Here is an 18,689-nt window from a genome sequence, read left to right on the forward strand (position 1 = left end):
TAGCAATATGTTTTTGGTCTTTTTTGGCTCTCATTACATGAAATACTTACAACTCCAAAAATCAAAACTGTACCCTGCAAGCCACTCAAAAAATGTAAAACAGCTCAGCGCTGCTGGGAACTTGGATAGATTGCTATTAGTGCAACAACAAGCAGCTCCAGGTCCATCTCAGCGACAATTGCATGCCAGCGATGGGATCGTGTAAACAATTTTTCCCCTCGGCCTTTTCCGACACCGTACCCATTATTTCAATATATCATAGTGCACTGTGAAACCCATACGTTAATGCTTACAACAAAGGCACAATATCTATGCATACAACAACAGTGATTGCAATCTGAAAAGTAGGTAATCAAGCATACATCCAACATACACTGTAGTCTTATATAGCATGATCCCGTTTAAACTTGTTTTTGCGCAAGTGCTGGGACAAGAATGAGATTTTCCTTGCGACCCACTGTGACGCCGAAGGACTCCGTCATATTGATTTTTACTGTCCCTGCAGGTAGATCCCAGTTGAAGTGGAACATGAGATTTGCCAACATTATCTCAACAGTGGCCATTCCAAAGTTCATACCTGGGCACACCCTTCGTCCAGTACCAAAAAGCAAATAATGAAAATTGTTTCCCATGTAGTCAGGAATCATGGTGCTTCCAACATTTTCCATGAAGCGCACGGGCATGAACTTCTCTGCGCTCTCCCAGTAGGCAGGGTCCCTTGCTAGAGCCCATCCATTGATGATCACACGGGTACCAGATGGTATGGTGTATCCCTCTACGTCGCAGTCAGCCGTGGAGAGGTGGGGCACGAAGAGCGGCACGGGACTGTGTAGCCGGAGCGTCTCTTTGATAACACCCTTGAGGTAGATCATGCCACTCAGATCCTCTTCTATAACCATTTCCTTCCCCTCTGCTACGCTCCTCACCTCAGCTTGGAGCTTGGTCATCACCTCTGGATTTTGGATTAACTCAGCCATTGCACAATCCAGCACTATGAATGATGTGTCCGTTCCACCTATGAACATGTCCTGCAAAAATAGAGACCACCATTTTTACATGTCAGTATATCAGTTATGTTTAACTAGTCGACAACCCGTGCATCCGCACGGGCTAGTCATTTTGACAATAGCTCCATGGAATTGCGGAAACATTAGTTATACATAGTGAAATGGAATTAATTGCAAATTCAGAGACTTTGTATTAAGCTCTTGAAAGTGTACTATTTAAAAGACGGTAGTTTCTTTTAGTAACGGTACATTCATGTAACATTCCCAATCAGTTCCTCTATTTGTTAACTCTCCAAGTATATTGGAAATATAAATATAATTGGGGGAACACATAATATTACAAATAAAATGAATAAACAAAACTGCTTTTTACTTTCTTTAATTTGGTGCATAATTATTGAATGCTAGAGAGATAAGTATGGTGTATATAATCCTGCCGTTTTGCCAAACGATTAAAAAACATGAGTCCAGCATATGTTGGAAAACACATGATTTCTTCCTGCATACTTGTTCTATTTTATCCAGGTGGAATTGTTGAAAGATAGCATTTATGTGTTCTCATCGATATAAATTTGCTCATATGTACATTGGTCTTAAAGTTGTAACTATGAAAACAAATCAGGATCATAAAACTGAAAAGAAAAACTAAAATTGAATTCAATTATCAAAAGCTTTAGTACAGAATAAAAAGCTACACAAATTTTTTAGGCAATTGTCCACACTCATCAGATCTCTTCCCTTAACCCATTTCTCGAAGCTCACAGATCAAGTGGTTTGCAAGATTTTTTTTTTTTGAAAGACATCTATAATGAACTAAAATGTAATAGCAATTTTAGTAAAAAAACTGTTCTTCTTAAAATGAACCCATGCACCCAAAGGAATGTAATTTCTTATTAGAGGAAGAAACAAAAAATCTTGGAGGTACCAAATATGTGTGAGTAAGCAAAAATGCCATCTTGCTTTGTAATTGAAAGAAATAATAATAGTCTAAAGTAGACATATATAAAAGCGTACCAACAGGGAACTCCTCTGGAAGTTGTTAAAGCAAAAAATTCTATTGACTGGATGCTGCTTTTCTAGGTTGGCGGTGCAATGTTGATGATTCCTGCCAAGCAAGATAATTATTTCCTCCGTTCCTAAATATAAGTCCTTTTAGAGATCCCACTGCGAACTACATACCGATGTATATAGACATTTTTTAGAGTGTAGGTTCACTCATTTTACTCCATATGTAGCCCGTAGTGGAATCTTTAAAAAGACATATGTTGAGGAACGGAGGTAGTAGTATTTTTGGACTAATTATGGAGAATGAAAAAGATAATTAATGCTTAGTACTTAGTGTCTAGGCCTTTAATTTTGACATTTTGATTGAGGGGTAGTAAGATAATTTGCAGAAAAAAGGAGGTACCACGACAATCATATTAGAAGATAGCCTAGAAACAGATACGACTAACATTGTCGGGAAGAACTAATCCTTATAAGATTAGAAGAGAATGATACAGTAACCTCGGAAAGGTTTCCCGATGTACAAGTATACCTCTCTTTGCATAAAAAATTCTTCAACTTAAGACGTTGTAGAAAAACTGAAAATATGAGATAAGACGATCAACTACGCTGAAAAAAAATTCTAAGCTAAAGCATGCCTCTAACTTAACAAAGGGCCACATGCAGCACATGCTACTGTATGTTGACGCTCAAAAATGGCATGATCGCAAATAGTAACTTGAGACTATAATGAGATGATGTCAAATTCATGATTTCATGTCACCATTGGATGACTCTCTTCAAGCCGATGGGAATAAATATATAGATGGTCCAAAACGGAGCTCGGATGCAAAAGTTATGACAATCTTAGAGATGCTCGTATTGACACCAGATTAGAAAATGGCATGAAACCTAACCAAGATGTCCTCTGATGGAAAAAGTTACAACTGCAAAGTTCTTCGTCTCGTCGAAACGGATGATTTTGATATAAAGATCGTCCCCATCCGAGTTCGCATGCAAAAGTTACAGGCAAAACAGTGCGCTGCAGCAATGTTTGGCCGGATCATCCGGGCCCGCGTCCGGATCATCTGGGTAATTGGAGCATCAAGACACCAGAAGGTTGGCGCTGAAGCCGGATGATCTGGGTCCAGTCCCGGATGATCCGGATGGAGGCCGGACAGTCCGGGTAGAAGTCCGGACGTCCGGACAGTTTTTTCTGCTGCAGATGTTAGAAAACGGCCCGAAACACCCTCCAGATGGCCTCAGATCAAAAAGTGTTGAACAGCAAAGTTGTGCGTCTCGTCGAGGCGGTTAATTTTAATATAAAAATCATCTTAATCCAAGTTCGTATGCAAAAGTTACAATCTGATTAATGAGCTAATGTCAGAAAACTTGGTTAGGCCGGATCATCCGGGCCTTGAGCCGGACATCCGGGCCGGAGGTCGTGAATACTCCGTGTTTTATTAGGTTTTGATGATTTGGACGGCTAGGAAAGTCCTTTTCTTGTACGGGAAGTCCATCCGCCTCTTATATAGATAAAAGGTGACGGCCGATTGAACAACACACAATCGACAAAATCATCTACCATTTTTTATCTTTTATCTTTTCTTCTTAACCCTAGTTCTTCTTCTTCCTCGTTCTTCGTTCGTTCTTCTTCATTGCAGGGCGGAAAACCTCGAGGCCCTAGGGGCGGTCAGGCCGACCTCGGGCAACCCATAGCCGCCGCGCGCCCTGACGGGGTCCCTCCCGGGCGTGTGGGGTCTCAGGTCCTCAAAAGCACTCGCCGGATTGTCTTGCGTACCGCGTTTTCGGACGGGTCTCCTTCGACGTGAGCTGCGGTGCATCACCCCCGGCGTCGAGGGTACACGGTGACGTGTTCGTGTGCGAACACACTTTTTGGCGACTCCGCTGGGAATCAAGCTTTGAACGGTCTCCAGCCCGTTCTTGCTACGAAGAGATCGTCATCTAGGGTTTGCAATCTACAAAGGTAATATGAATACCCAATTTCCTACTGTAGATGCAAATAATTCATATGGTGTTACTAGATCGTTCAATGATTATACTGTATCGGCCAGCCCTAGTTTTTTTAATAATGCATCTAATTACGTGCATAGGCCGATTCAAAGTAATTTACATGTTTCAACTTCTTATGATACTAGTACATACAACATATGTATCCCAACTCCCATGCATCGGCAACCCCACAAATTTATATGCCGATGAATAACATGAGGAGTTCGGTTAATCAAGTTGAGACACCCTATGTAGGAACTTCCAATGGTATGCAGCAAAGTGTTTCAAGTTCTTATTCATCAGCAAATAACTTGCAGTATGTTAATCCAAACTTGCCGGTGGATAAGGGAATTGGCCATGTTACTACTAGTTATTTGGCCAATTACCCTCAAACATCATATGCTACACTTAATGCTACTAATTGTTTGGCACCATACGCAACTGTTGATGTCCATAATTCGGCTCCGCACCTTCATGGTCATGGACGAATAAGTGAAACTTCTGCAGGAGCACAAATGCCTTCACCTACTACCATGGCATATCATGTACCCCCTACACAATTACAGAATTTCGGCAACATCTCATTGCCGAAAGAGTCTAAAAGCATCGGGGGGCAACCATATCCAGACTGGGTGGTTGAGAACAATCTTACATTCTCTTGGGATTTGTGCAACTCCATTCGACGGGAACTAATAGAAGGCGGGAAGCCTCATGATTTTGCTGCAGTAAAAGCTAGAGTTGTGCAAATGATGCAGTCGCCCAGTGTTGTACCATCTAGTCTACCCCTAAACAGTTGCAAAGTTTCGGCACCTCATTGCCGGAAAAGTCTGAAAGTATTGGGGGGCAATCTCATGAGGAGTGGATGGAAATTGAGATGAAAAGGTTCAAAGCTCGCCAAGCTGAGATGTGGGCTAAAATTAGACAAGAGCGAGAAGCCTTGCAAATTCAAAAAGATAAAGATATTGATTCGGGTAACAAAGAAAATCCAGTTATTGAAAAAGCCGAACCAAGTAGTATATATTCTGAGTCCATCAAATCCAAAGAAGCAAGCATTATTGAGAAAGGGCATGGCAAGCATAGGAAAACAGCGGTGCTTGATTTTTCTGAAGTTAATGGAACCTACTTCCTGCCCTATGAGTTTCGTGCCATAAAAATTGATGAGCTTCAAGAACAAGAACAAGTGGTCGAAGAAAGCTTGGTGGACGAAGTTCTTCGAACTAATGATGCACGAAATCAAGAGAAAGATGATGACATGGCGTTGGGGAGCTATCCGAAGGCGGAGCAAGATATTCTTCAAGTCACACCACCATCACGCTCTCCCAACATATTTGAAGAGGTATGTCTAGCAATTAATTTACCTGTTTTCAGATTTGGTCATGAAGAAGGGTAATTACATTAGAAAAATCTTCATAATAAAATTCATAGCCGAATGGGGTGATACAAAATCTGAATCATTCGTTTGCTTAACTCCAAAGCCGTTCTCACAGCAAGATCGGCTAGAAAATAGAAGTTTTGCCTTCAATTCAAGCATGTGTGATCAAATATTTGATTTGTTGCTGAAAAATAATTACATAACAATTCTTGATCACCATGTCAAGCCATCAATTCAAGGACGAATGTATTATAGGTTGCATCATTCGTTCAAACATAATTTTGAGGATTACAATATGTTTCGTCAAATAGTTAAATCGGCCATTGATAAAGGACGATTGAAATTTGTTGAGACACCAAGAGATGACCAGTCTATTCCGATTGGTCCCGATGGCAGAAAGTTTTTGCATCGGCTACTTCAAGCCGATCCATTTAAAGAGAAGGTAAAAACTACAGGTGATGGGATCGAGCTTTCAAGTAAAGAAGTTGTTGAAGAGCATAATGAACATAATCTTGAGGGAAAGAATTCCATCAAAGCTACAATGGAGACGCCAAGGACTGGGGGGCGACAAGCAAATCCAATGATCAATGAAAGCAAACCAAAAGAAAACAAAGGCCGAAATAAGCGCAAGCGTAAGAGATAAAAAATCACCTTCACTGAACTATTGGATAAATATCAAAAGAAGAGTGAAGAGAAGAATGCTTATCGGCCAAATCATGCAAAGAAACCAAGATCACCCCCAAGGCGTAAATATGAGGATCGGTATTGGCAAAGTGATAATTTTAATGCAACATATTCATATCCTTATTTTTGGCCGCCAATGCCAATGCCGTGGATGCCCCCCTATGTTCATATAGATCCATATTCATCATGGGACATGTATGATACAAGGGCACATTCTCCATCGTATTTTAGACCATCTCACCAATACTATGCAGCTCCAAGAAGATCAACATTTGAACAATCACGTGTCAAAGACCGTTTCAATCATAAGGATTCGGTCCAGAGCTCAAGGAAGAAGAAAGAGGTGGTAAAGCAAGTTTACCGCGTGAAAAGAGATGGTCGTAAGTGTGCTAATTTAGATTTGATCTCAAATAACAAAGAGCCAATTAAAGTGTTGACATTGTCTACAAAAGGTAAAGAAGTGAAGCAATCAATTGATAAAAATCAGAGTGTCAAATCTAAAGAAAAGAGGTTGAGGGTGCACAAGGCCCAAAACAAGTTGCCATTGGTTGAAACAAAATCACAGCCGACATGCCCACTCGGCTTATCATATTGGCAAAAGAAGAAATTACAAAATCTTAGTGCACAAGAGCTGAGACAGAAGAATATGGCATGGGTTCCCAAGAGGACCAATCATAACAAACATGATTTGCATGCTTCTATTGCAACAAGTATAATAAAAGTGAAGAAAGAGGAGGATGGAAGCAACAAACAATTAAGCCGAAGGTGTGTATCACAACATCAAAATCTTCGGTTAGCACATCATCCATTTTCTTCAACCATGTCATTGATGCCGTTGCCATGGAATTCATCCCTAGGTATGATCAATTACCCTCCATGGATTCATTTTGATCCATGAATGCAACATAATTTTCTATATCATGAGAGGGTATTACCAAATCACTATACATTTGGTTAGTTACATTTTTGTTGCTAATACAAAGGGGCCGAAATATTTTATTGCCATTTTATTTGTTTATTTCGGCTATACATGCTTTAGTGGATGAGTTCTACTTGGATCTCATGGTAATGGCCGATACTTAACTATCGTCCTAAGAAACTATCTAATCATGGCCGGTGTGGAATTCTAACATCGTCCTTAGTACAATTGGAGACCGAGACAAGGTACATGTTATGATATTACCATTGTCTTTCTAATACTATAGAGATTATTTTCGATGTTTAATTTCATAACAATGGCCACGGTGTAAGTGTTGTTTATATATCTCCATATGGTGCTATTTTGTGAAGCCTCATGCTGCTTAAAATATTTTTGCACAATAATCAAAGCCGAATATGAAATTTTATTCGGTTTGGAGCTTTTGGTTGCCATAGGTGATATACATATTGAGGCTTTCGGTGATTCGTTACAAGTAGTATAACAAATATCCAAGAGTTATCAATGTTTTGACAAATCACTTATAGTTTATCTTGAGGTATGTCTAGATGCAGAATTTACCTTGGGTTGCTTTAAAATTGTTCATATTTCTAGACATGACAATTCAAGAGAGTTGGCACAGAAAGCATCCGGCTACTATGTTAATCATGGTGTATTGCATTTCTATCAATAACCGATGCATAGTCTCGTCACCAGAGGTAAGGCCGAACTGAAGTCCACCGCTTCGGCCACTAATGAATTTTTTATGCAGGCGAAAGTAAGGATTTGAGAAAGTTTATTGTTGATTATCTACAAAATTCTAGCAAAAGGGTGAACAATATGGTTCAGAGAACGACCTTGAGATACATATCTATGGAACTTTATCATTGGATTCTTAATGAAGTTGAAAAGGATTCACCCAAGTTTGCATCAAGGATTCAAACAAATAATGGCCGATATATATTTATCGCCCTAAGCACATGCAAAGTGGCCGATGGAGTGTTGACATCGTCCTTAGAACCAACATGGTACAAGTTATTTTTCGGCACGCTACCTTTGCCGAACACTAGTAGAAAACAGGGCTTTGGTCCAGGCCGGGTCAGCCCATTAGTCCTGGTTCAGTGCAGAACCGGGACCAATGGGGGCATTGGTCCCGGTTCGTGAGCCCAGGGGGCTGGCCGGGCCACGTGGGCCATTGGTCCCGGTTCATCTGGACCTTTTGGTCTCGGTTGGTGGGACGAACCGGGACCAATGGGCCTCGCTCCTGGCCCACCACCATTGGTCTCGGTTGGTGGCTTGAACCGGGACCAAAGGCTCCCCTTTAGTCCCAGTTCATGCCACCAACCGGGACCAATGAGGTGCCTATATATACCCCCTCGCGTAATAGCAGAGCACACTGCTCTGTTTTTTTCTGGCCGAGGAGGAGAGGGCTTGGTGGTGCTCTAGCTCACCTCCTATGCACACAAGGTGTTCGATGGAATGCCCGAGCCACACTACTTAAGCTTTCTCCTCTCCAAGCTCGACCTCCAAGCTCCATTTTCCACAATATTTGTCTAGGTTTAGCGGTCCGTCACGCCCCGTCCCCGTCTTCACCGCCGTCGATCACCCGCGCCGAGCTCATCGCCGGCACCACCGTGGTGAGCCTCTTGTTCTTATCTTCTTTCTGAAAGGAAAAATATTCTTACTTGTATGTTTACATAGATACTTGTATTATGTTCTTACTTTTATTATTGCATCTTATATAGTGCGATGGTTTTGGTATCCGCCCCCGTCGGCCCTCGTCCTGTCTATGATTCGGATGTGGTATATATATTATCTTTATAACTATTGGTTCATTTATTGTTTATGAAAATTATGCCGACCAACGTGACATAGATTTTATTTATGTAGGATGTATGTGAATCAGAAATGCCAACCGACCCTATTGTCGAGAGGTTAAATTTAGTTGAAGAAGAAAACAATTTGTTGAAGGAAAAAATAAAAAAAATTGAGGAGGAGAAGATGATATTGGAGTTGCATGTTGCGGATGTCGTCGATGATCACAAGATCAAGATGGATGCAATGCGCTTGAAGATTAGAAAGATTAGAAAATATGCCATTCATACCGAGGCTTGGTATCATTATGCCGTTGGATCAATTGTTACCTTGGTTGCGATTATGATCGCATTTGTTTTCGCATTGAAATGTTTTACATAGTTTCAATGTATGGTTTAGTTAATTAGATGCTCTGGAGAGCTATATGTTGTTAGATGAGAACTATGTATGCACTTTGGTTTTAATGTGATGATGAACTTCTATTAATTTGGACACTTAATTATATATAATGCACGCAGATGAACCGACAATGGATGTACGGTGACAGACACACCTGCGAGTACATTAAGGGCGTGCATGAGTTTCTCGATGCGGCTGAGGCAAACAAGCAGAATGGTTTTATGTGTTGTCCATGCACTGAATGTGGGAATACGAGGTCTTACTCTAACCGGAAAATCCTTCACTCCCACCTGCTTTACAAGGGTTTCATGCCACACTATAATGTTTGGACGAGGCACGGAGAAATAGGGGTTATGATGGAAGACGGCGAAGAAGAAGAGTACGATGACAACTATGTGCCCCCTGAATACGGTGATGCTGCAACGGGGGGAGCTGGTGAAGATCAAGAGGAACCAGACGAGCTACTTCAGCTGGAGCATGCCTTGACGGCTCCTGCCAGCTATCCCGTGGATGCTATCACGGAGTCTCAAAATTGCCACCTTATGACGCAATGGATGAATTTGAAGGTCAAGGCGGCTATTGGCTCTATTTATCCTACTGAACCCGGCGCAACTTTTCACTGCCGGCCGATTGCAGAAGGATATGTTAGGGTGATGGTGGATGAAATAACGGAGGGATTTGAGGACCTCCAGCTTGACCACCCTACCGGTGAAGGGGAGACTAGGCTGGGTTCTGCTCTGAAGACTCCATGCCTATGGCGGAAGGAGCTCATCAACCTTCCGAACTGGACGCCTCCGCCTCCTCCTCCTCCTCTGGCAAGTCAGGGCACTCCGCCTCCTCCACCGCCTCCTCCTCCGGTGAGTGACGATCAGGGCACTCGGCCAGCTCCTTCTCCGGCGCGTGGCGGCACTCCGCCTCCTTCTCCGCCTGCGCCGGCGCGCCCGAGCAGCTAGCCTCCTCCTTCTCTGCCTCGTCAGCAAGGGCGGAAGAGACCTGCCGCCGCTCCGGCTGCTCCGGCGCGTCGTAGTCCTTCTCCTCCGCCTCGTAAACAAGTAAAGAAGACAACCGCTCCGTCTGCTCTGCCGGCGTCTAGCAGTACAGCCAGAGGCGGGAGGACATACAGATTCGGTCCTTCTCTGAAGATTCCAGAGAAGTTACCATACGAGAGGACCCCGGAGGAGAATGCCGAGATCGCGCGAGAAGAAGTGAGGAACTTCTTTGAAGGGGTGAAAGCAAAGAAACATCCACCTCCGGAGGAGAAGGTAGATCCGGTGAAAGTGAAGTGCACTCTGGCTGCCCTGACAAAACTACCCAAGTCTCCGCCGAAAGGAAACTATGAGCGCATTATTGGAAAGGAATTTGTTGAAGCGGAGCGGTCGGGAAGTACTGTCAGTGATCAAAGGCTGAAAGAACGACGAGCTGGGAAAAAAATTGCACAGCTCGGCGAACAAGTGAAGCAATCGTGCCCCCCGCTCAAGGTGCCTAGCGACATCGTCGCTAATGATCCGAGGATGGTGCCCTGTTATAGCAATATTGGAGATTACCTGCCCGACAATGTACATTATGATTTCATGGAGGTGCAGATACAAAGATACGAGTACGGGAAGTCTCTCGTCAAAGATGAAAGATCTCTATCAACGATGATGCGAAGATTGCATGATTGGTACTTGAAAATTTGTAGAGAGTCTGGAGGGAGGAGTACTTTGTATGTGAGAGTTAAAAAGGAGCATGACCTCGTTGGAATTGATCTGTTGCCTGTTCCATTTGAGGAATTCTTTCAGTTTTCAATCAATTGGCCCTCGATAAAGCAACGGCCACCTGCTACTGTGTGTAAGTAGTACTACTTCTGTCATTAAGTCTCTCTATATAGCTCAACTCTTTCATTGCATGTATTTATAATTATCCTCACTACATTATGCAGATTGAAGATCGCCGAATTGAAGAAAAGACAAATCGGTGATATTGGGTTCATTAACACAAATCTCATAGATGCAGTTCAGGTTAAAGATCATGCCACAGAAACCGAGGCCAACTTGCTACGATCATTCAAAATAAATGAACACAAAGATATAATACTCTTTCCTTACAACTTCAAGTGAGTGTTACTGTCTTGTGCGTATTTGGTTTCCCTTATATATTAGTCAAGATTATAGTAATGTAATTGATGAGTTATGCATGCGTGTGCAGTTTCCACTATATTCTCCTAGAGATTAAGCTTGAGCAGGGACTATTAACCGTCTTAGACTCAAGACGAAAAGATCCTCAGGACTATGCGAACATGACTCAAATGCTCGAGAAGTAAGTTAAATCGATCATTATCCACCACATCAGCAACTTTGTTCATTTCCTGATATATCAAGTAATTGTTTTCTTTGTCTGGCAGGGTTTGGAAAAATTCATCAAAAAAGCTCCGGGACTCCCGAAGAAGCTGCAATTTAGACACCCGAAAGTAAGTACTATAGTAGCATGTTCCGCGCATCTCCTATTGATTCAAGCGTTAGTTTCATCAATACCATTTGGCATTCTTGCTTATCAGTTTGATTGACCTCTATTTCTTGTAAAGTGGTTGTGGCAGGAACAAGGGAATAATTTCTGTGGATACTACATTTGTGAGTCCATCCGCCACACGACCTGTGAGCGGGGCTACACTGACGAACAACATGAAGTGCGTAAATAACAACATTCACAATTTTATTTTATTACCATCATTTGTGTTGAGTTTCATTCATTCATATACATATATATATATATATATATATATATATATATATATATATATATATATATATATATATATATATTGACCCCCCTCTTCAAATTAGATGTTTCGGAAGCGGGATGAACTCCTAGCACCAGCTCGCATGCGAGCAATTCAAGAGGAATTGGCGGCATTCTTTCTTCACCACGTGATCGCTGAAGACGGAGAATACTATGTGGACCATGAGTCCGTATGTTAGGAGATTATATTTGTAAGAGATAATTATTGTATATATGTAGCCGGTAGTGTCGGATAGATATACGAGAACTTGTTGTTCGACCAATCTCTCGGAGAAGGAGAGGTGGTCGATATCACTTCTCTCTGTATGCATATATGTTCATGACGATCTTCTGTTTCCTTCGTTTGCTTACTATCTAGCTAGCGTGTCTAGTCCTCTCTATATGTATGTATAGTACGTAGCGTCGACCAAGCACGGACATAAGAGAGGACACTTCTCTCTATTAATTATAGCTAGCTAACACAATATATGAAACACCTAAATTAACCCCCCAAAACCCCCAACCCCCCCCCCTTTCAAAAAAAAAACAAAAACCCCAGCCACAGAAATGCTGACGCGTGGATGCCTATTGGTCCCGGTTGGTGCCACCAACCGGGACCAAAGGCCCTTCTGCCTGGGCTCCGCGCACAGGCCACGTGGAGGCCCATCTGTCCCGGTTCTGGATTGAACCGGGACTAAAGGAACAGGGCATTAGTACCGACCCTTTAGTCCCGGTTCAGGAACCGGGACAAAAGGCCCTTACAAACCGGGACAACAGACCCTTTTTCTACTAGTGGAAAAATAGGGGGGCATGTCTTGACGCTCAAAAATGGCATGATCGCAAAGAGTAACTTGAGGCTATAATGAGATGATGTCAAATTCATGATTTCATGTCACCATTGGATGACTCTCTTCAAGCCGATGGGAATAAATATATAGATGGTCCAAAACAGAGCTCGGATGGAAAAGTTATGACAATCTTAGAGATGCTCGTATTGACACCAGATTAGAAAATGGCATGAAACCTAACCAAGATGGCCTCTGATGAAAAAAGTTACAACTGCAAAGTTCTTTGTCTCGTCGAAACGGATGATTTTGATATAAAGATCGTCCCCATCCGAGTTCGTATGCAAAAGTTACAGGCAAAACCGTGTGCTGCAGCAATGTTTGGCCGGATCATCCGGGCCAGCGTCCCGTCCAGATCATCCGGGTAATTGGAGCATCAAGACACCAGAAGGTTGGCGCTGAAGACGGATGATCTGGGTCCAGTCCCGGATGATCCGGATGGAGGCCGGACAGTCCGGGTAGAAGTCCGGACGTCCGGACAGTTTTTTCTGCTGCAGATGTTAGAAAACGCCCGAAACACCCCCCAGATGGCCTCAGATCAAAAAGTGTTCAACAGCAAAGTTGTGTGTATCGTCGAGGCGGTTGATTTTGATATAAAAATCATCTTAATCCGAGTTCGTATGCAAAAGTTACAGCCCGATTAATGAGCTGCTGTCAGAAAACTTGGTTAGGCCGGATCATCCGGGCCTTGAGCCGGACATCCGGGCCTGAGGTCATGAATACTCCGTGTTTTATTAGGTTTTGATGATTTGGACGGCTAGGAAAGTCCTTTTCTTGTACGGGAAGTCCATCTGCCTCTTATATAGATAAAAGGTGACGGCCGATTGAACAACACACAATCGACAAAATCATCTACCACTTTTTATCTTTTATCTTTTCTCCTTAACCCTAGTTCTTCTTCTTCCTCGTTCTTCGTTCGTTCTTCTTCATTGCAGGGCGGCGAACCTCGAGGCCCTAGGGGCGGTCAGGCCGACCTAGGGCAACCCATAGCCGCCGCGCGCCCTGACGGGGTCCCTCCCGGGCGTGTGGGGTTTCGGGTCCTCAAAAGCACTCGCCGGATTGTCTTGCGTACCGCGCTTCCGGACGGGTCTCCTTCGACGTGAGCTGTGGTGCATCACCCCCGGCGTCGAGGGTACACGGTGACGTGTTCGTGTGCGAACACTGTATCCACGATTTTGTTCTTGTGTCTTTCGTCAAACATAGATGTCAGTAATTCACTACTGTTGATGGACAACAGAAGGCCATAGCTTATAAAATATGATCATACCAACGGTTAGAATTATTATCATAGTCCAAATGACGCATATCTGATTAGGATTTTTTTTCTAGTCCAAATGACAATTCCAGTTTTGTTCTGGAAACGTATATCTGATGGCCATATTATACTCTGGACTCCGGAGACGCTAAAACAAAAACTGAACTATAAACCTGGCCATGCTGGGTCAAGTAGAAAGGAGAAACCTCTCCTAGAACATGCACCTGGCAACATGGGCAGATGGTCAGATCGCACCACACCCCCCACTGTGTTTACATGAGAGATATCTGATCAATGTTGACATGTAGGAATGAACTTGTAACTCTAGTGATCTTCTTTCATATGTGGTATAACCTTTATTGATGCTCCATTGCCCCGGGAGGCCGACACCCTTTCCTGCTAGTTGTGACGTGACATTGAAGATCAAGAAACTTAATTCCAATGATGTTTAATATCCTAAAATCTATTTTGTAAATCTTCAAAGTATGTCCAACTGTGATAGACTCATATATCTTGAAGACTTGAATAGTTGCCTAATTTACTATATATAGGAAAAATAGATGGCAAGGTTAGCAACGACTTGTGGTGGCAGCAGCTACAATCAGATCTAAACTAACAGCACATTAGTCGACTCAAACCATACCAGCCTGCTGAGAGTTTTAGAATAGTAAAAAAAAGACAGGGAGGTTTTTTTGTTCTATGAATCGATCTACACCATAATAGTTCGGTCCCACCAGATTAACGGCTCGTAAAATCGGTCCCACCAGATTAACGGCTCGTAAAATCTAATTAACGTGGGAATTTCTTGGAAGTGCCTAATTAGTCTAGGTATAGATAGATAGATAGAAGATAGATAGATAGATATAGATATAGATAAATAGATAGATAGATAGATAGATAGATAGATAGATAGATATAGAGGTATAGATAAATAGAGGTATAGATAGATAGATTTATATGTATCCAAATATGCGGTTATTTAGTATGACATGCATACCACCAACACGGCCTTGACGTTTTCTCTCGTGAGGTTGTACTCTTATTGAATGGAGAGCAACACATCGATGAAATCTGTCTCTCCGCCTTGTTTGATTTCATGGTCCAACATCGTGTTCTTGGCGTGGTCGTTGATGATCTCATCAAGCAAGTCATCCCATTTCTTTTTTATTCTCTCCGCCCTAGCACACACCATCCTCCTTGCCAGTGGCGGAGCTTGGGCTAAAATCATTGGGGGGGGGGGGGGGGGGGGGGGCATTGGCTAGGAGGGGCAAACAAAATCACAATATGCTGATTTTTGGTGGAAAATTTGGTCAAATACATAGATATATATGCAAATTTTTCTTTGAGCTAGGGGAGGGGGGGGGGGCGGTTGCCCCCCACGTCCAGCCTTGCCAACTTGGGGAAGTAATCCTCTAGGTTGAACCCACCTATTAGCATCGAGCTAGTCTCTACCAGCTCGCGGAATAACTCGTTTCGACCGCCACCTCTGAAGGACTTCCCCAACACAGCATGGCTAACAATATCAGTGGTGAACGAGCTAAGCAGCTTACTAAGATCCACTGCAGCGCTCCTGGCGGCTGCCTCGCGGATCCTCACCATAGCGTGTTGTACCTGTCGATCATTCAGCCATGGATGAGTGGATGATCAATAGTGGTCAATGTATACCATGAATTGCAAATTTCCATACCGAAAAACAAAGTCAACACTACTTGGACCTCAGTAACCACTAACCACCACAAGGTTTGTTAGTAGTAGCCTCTCTAGTCGAAAATATATCAACGCGGAGTCAAACTTCTTCTCTATGTTTGACGATTAATATATTGAAAACTCGCTATTAGTTTGTCTTGGAAAAAATATACTTTCGCGATATAAAAAATTTCTATCCATATTAATAGAAAAATCTTGTTCTTGGTGACATATTGCAGAAACTACTACTCAGAAACCAATTACCTCTTTTTCCCGGGCAAGACGGTAGGAGCCAACTTTCTTGAAACTGAGAAGATGTGTTGCAACGATCTTTCTTATCTGGCGCCAGTGATCCCCGTATGGGGAGAAGGCCATATCAGTTGATCCATAGAAGAGGATGTCAGTCATGGCGGACTGTACCCGGGACGCAAACGCATGGTCTGCGTGCGAAGAACTGCCATGGCTGCACGAGCGGACGACACAACAAGGCTGGGGACGGCGCCAAGGCGTAGAAGCATGACATCGGGGCCATGCTTCTCGGCGAGACTGCGGAGGGAAATGTGGGGCAGTGAGCCCACGAGGTGGAGGTGGCCGATGAGAGGGAGCTTGTAGGGAGGCGATGGGAGTCTGTGGAGCAGCTTGTCTGCTCTCCTTGTGGTTGTCGTGGACGTGGCAAACTGAAGGATGAGGAGGAGGAGGACAAGAGGGCATACGATGAGCACAAGGACTTCATGCTCATGGAAGCTGCGAAGAACTTGAGCCATGGCTAACTAGCCTGTTTAATGTACTTAGAAAACTTTCTAGCTAGCTAGTGCGATGGCTTGGTGTTTGATTTTCCCCGTAATTTATAGCCCAAGTCCTGCTACTATTTTATAGTTTTTCTTGAGAATTCCTAAAGTATCATTTCTGTTGTCCTCTGTGATGATTTCTCTAGTGGATGGGAACATCTCCTCTGTGATAAATTATAGCCCAAGTGATGCTACTATTTCTATAGTTTTTCTTGGTGTTTGATTTTGAGATACACGAAGTGTCACACCGGCGTCTCGTAGTGGACAGGAACATCTCCTCTCACTGAACGAACATCGTCGAAAAGTCTGAAATAAATCTAGAAAATATAAACACCAATGTTAAGTCTAGAATTCAAACTCTGATGGGTTAGGAATACTACTGTCCTCCTAATCTTTCAATCACGGATTAGTCCGTGAAATCGATTTGGAGTTGATTCCCTCCTTGTGCGTCATAGAGAAATCCAATTTGTGTATCGCACATGCGACTCTACCATTGATTGAATGCCTGGATGGAATCACAAAACATCGGATGCTTGAACATAGCTTTTTTCTTTAGTGTACCATGTCTGTACTTCTTAGCTTCTTTCTTTGGATGCTCTTAGGTGCCTCCAAAAACAAATGAATCCACAAGAAAGAACCTCTTCGCTCTAGCTTGTGCCCCAATCTGACTTCTCTTCCATCGGGCTAGCTCACCAAGACCGGCCATAGACCCTGTTTGGATACTCTAACTTAGCTAGAGGTTAGAGTTAGTTTTTAACTCATGACTGGCCCTAAACCAACTCTAGCCAAATAGGTGTTTGGAAGACAAGATTAGATTGACAATAAATGCACAAGGAGAACTAGCTCCAATTAGCATCACTTGGGTGGGATAGTTTTTTTTTAGGTGAGTTAGATGTAACTAGCTCAAACTAGCTAGCCCTCATGTTCGGATACTTTAGAGCTATTTGAGCCCAAACTAGCTCAAATTAACTCTAACCAATGAATTCAAACAGGGCCATAGTTATATTAAGAAGGCAAACGATTAAATACAGCTTCGGGCGGCGGAGCGCGCATCATAGGATGTAGGCAGATCCTACATTGCGGCTAGCTGCTTGTGCGCCGCGAAATTCTTTTGGAGAGCACTTGCTGGTGGCCCCATGCAGCCTACACCACATGCCATGGACGTGAGGAGCTGCAAACAACGCCCGCCCGGGGGGGGGGGGGGGGCTACATCCACGAATGATGAGCTTGGCGACCGCGATGGGCTCAGCAACGAAGGAGATCTTTTGCTAGAACCGGGGCTCAAATTTGTTGGAACCGGCAAGCCGAGTTGCCATGGGCTGCGGCGGCGAACGATGATGACTTTTTTTTCTGTAACAGTTGTCTGCGCTTGCTATGACCAGCAGGTGGTTTTGCTGCGATCAGCAACCTAGGGAGGTACCGCCGCCCCTGGAGCTGCGTCCTGTCGTTAACCGGAGTTGTGACCATCGCCATATTGACTGCAACCTGTGGGCGCTCGGTATTGTATGCGTGGGGCCAACGAGAAACGCATGGCAGGTAGTGATCACCGGCGAGGACGATGACTGGTATTGCGGGCGGCGAACCGGCGGTGTTGAAGGCGGTGCTTCGAGGTTGCGCGTTCGCTCGTCCATGGTGGGTGCCGGCGGGTCACTGCTCTCTTTTTCCACTGGCACCCTCAGATTTGTTTTTAAGAAATAAAACGACATGAGAAGCCCCGATCCAACGGCCATACGTGCATGCATCCAACGCCTGTGCGGTGACCGGCCTAAATTTGGCCCGGCCGACAGGCGGCTAACAATGGCCTGTTAACAAACAATTCGTAACATGCTACCCTAGAACTAATGCAAACCATCGACCTTTCGACACTGCATGTTGTACGAGGACAGTGGCAGGGGAGGAGGCCGTGCATAGTCTCAAACAAATTGATAAAATTTGATCGGTACCAGAAGCAGGCGTTAAGTTCCTATCAGCTACCTGCTACCTCGTCTAGGAGTCACCAGTTGTCCAGCTCCAAATATACTACTCCCTTCATTTCATAACATAGTGCGTCCGCGCTTTTTAAGATTCAAGTTTAACCGTAAATTTAACTACCAAACCGACTGTGGCGGGAGCAAAAATTATCCTACTGAATTTGTATTTTTGATATGAATTCAATGATATAATTTTTT

At 43.5% G+C, this 18,689-nt stretch overlaps 1 pseudogene; it reads right to left on the minus strand.

The window, feature by feature from the left end:
* Positions 1–401: 401 nt before the first annotated feature.
* LOC125517423 lies at positions 402–16,497 on the minus strand (annotated as a pseudogene).
* Between the last annotated feature and the right edge of the window lie 2,192 nt (positions 16,498–18,689).

The sequence above is a fragment of the Triticum urartu genome, chromosome 6 (assembly GCF_003073215.2).
Source record: "Triticum urartu cultivar G1812 chromosome 6, Tu2.1, whole genome shotgun sequence".
Lineage (NCBI taxonomy): Eukaryota > Viridiplantae > Streptophyta > Magnoliopsida > Poales > Poaceae > Triticum > Triticum urartu.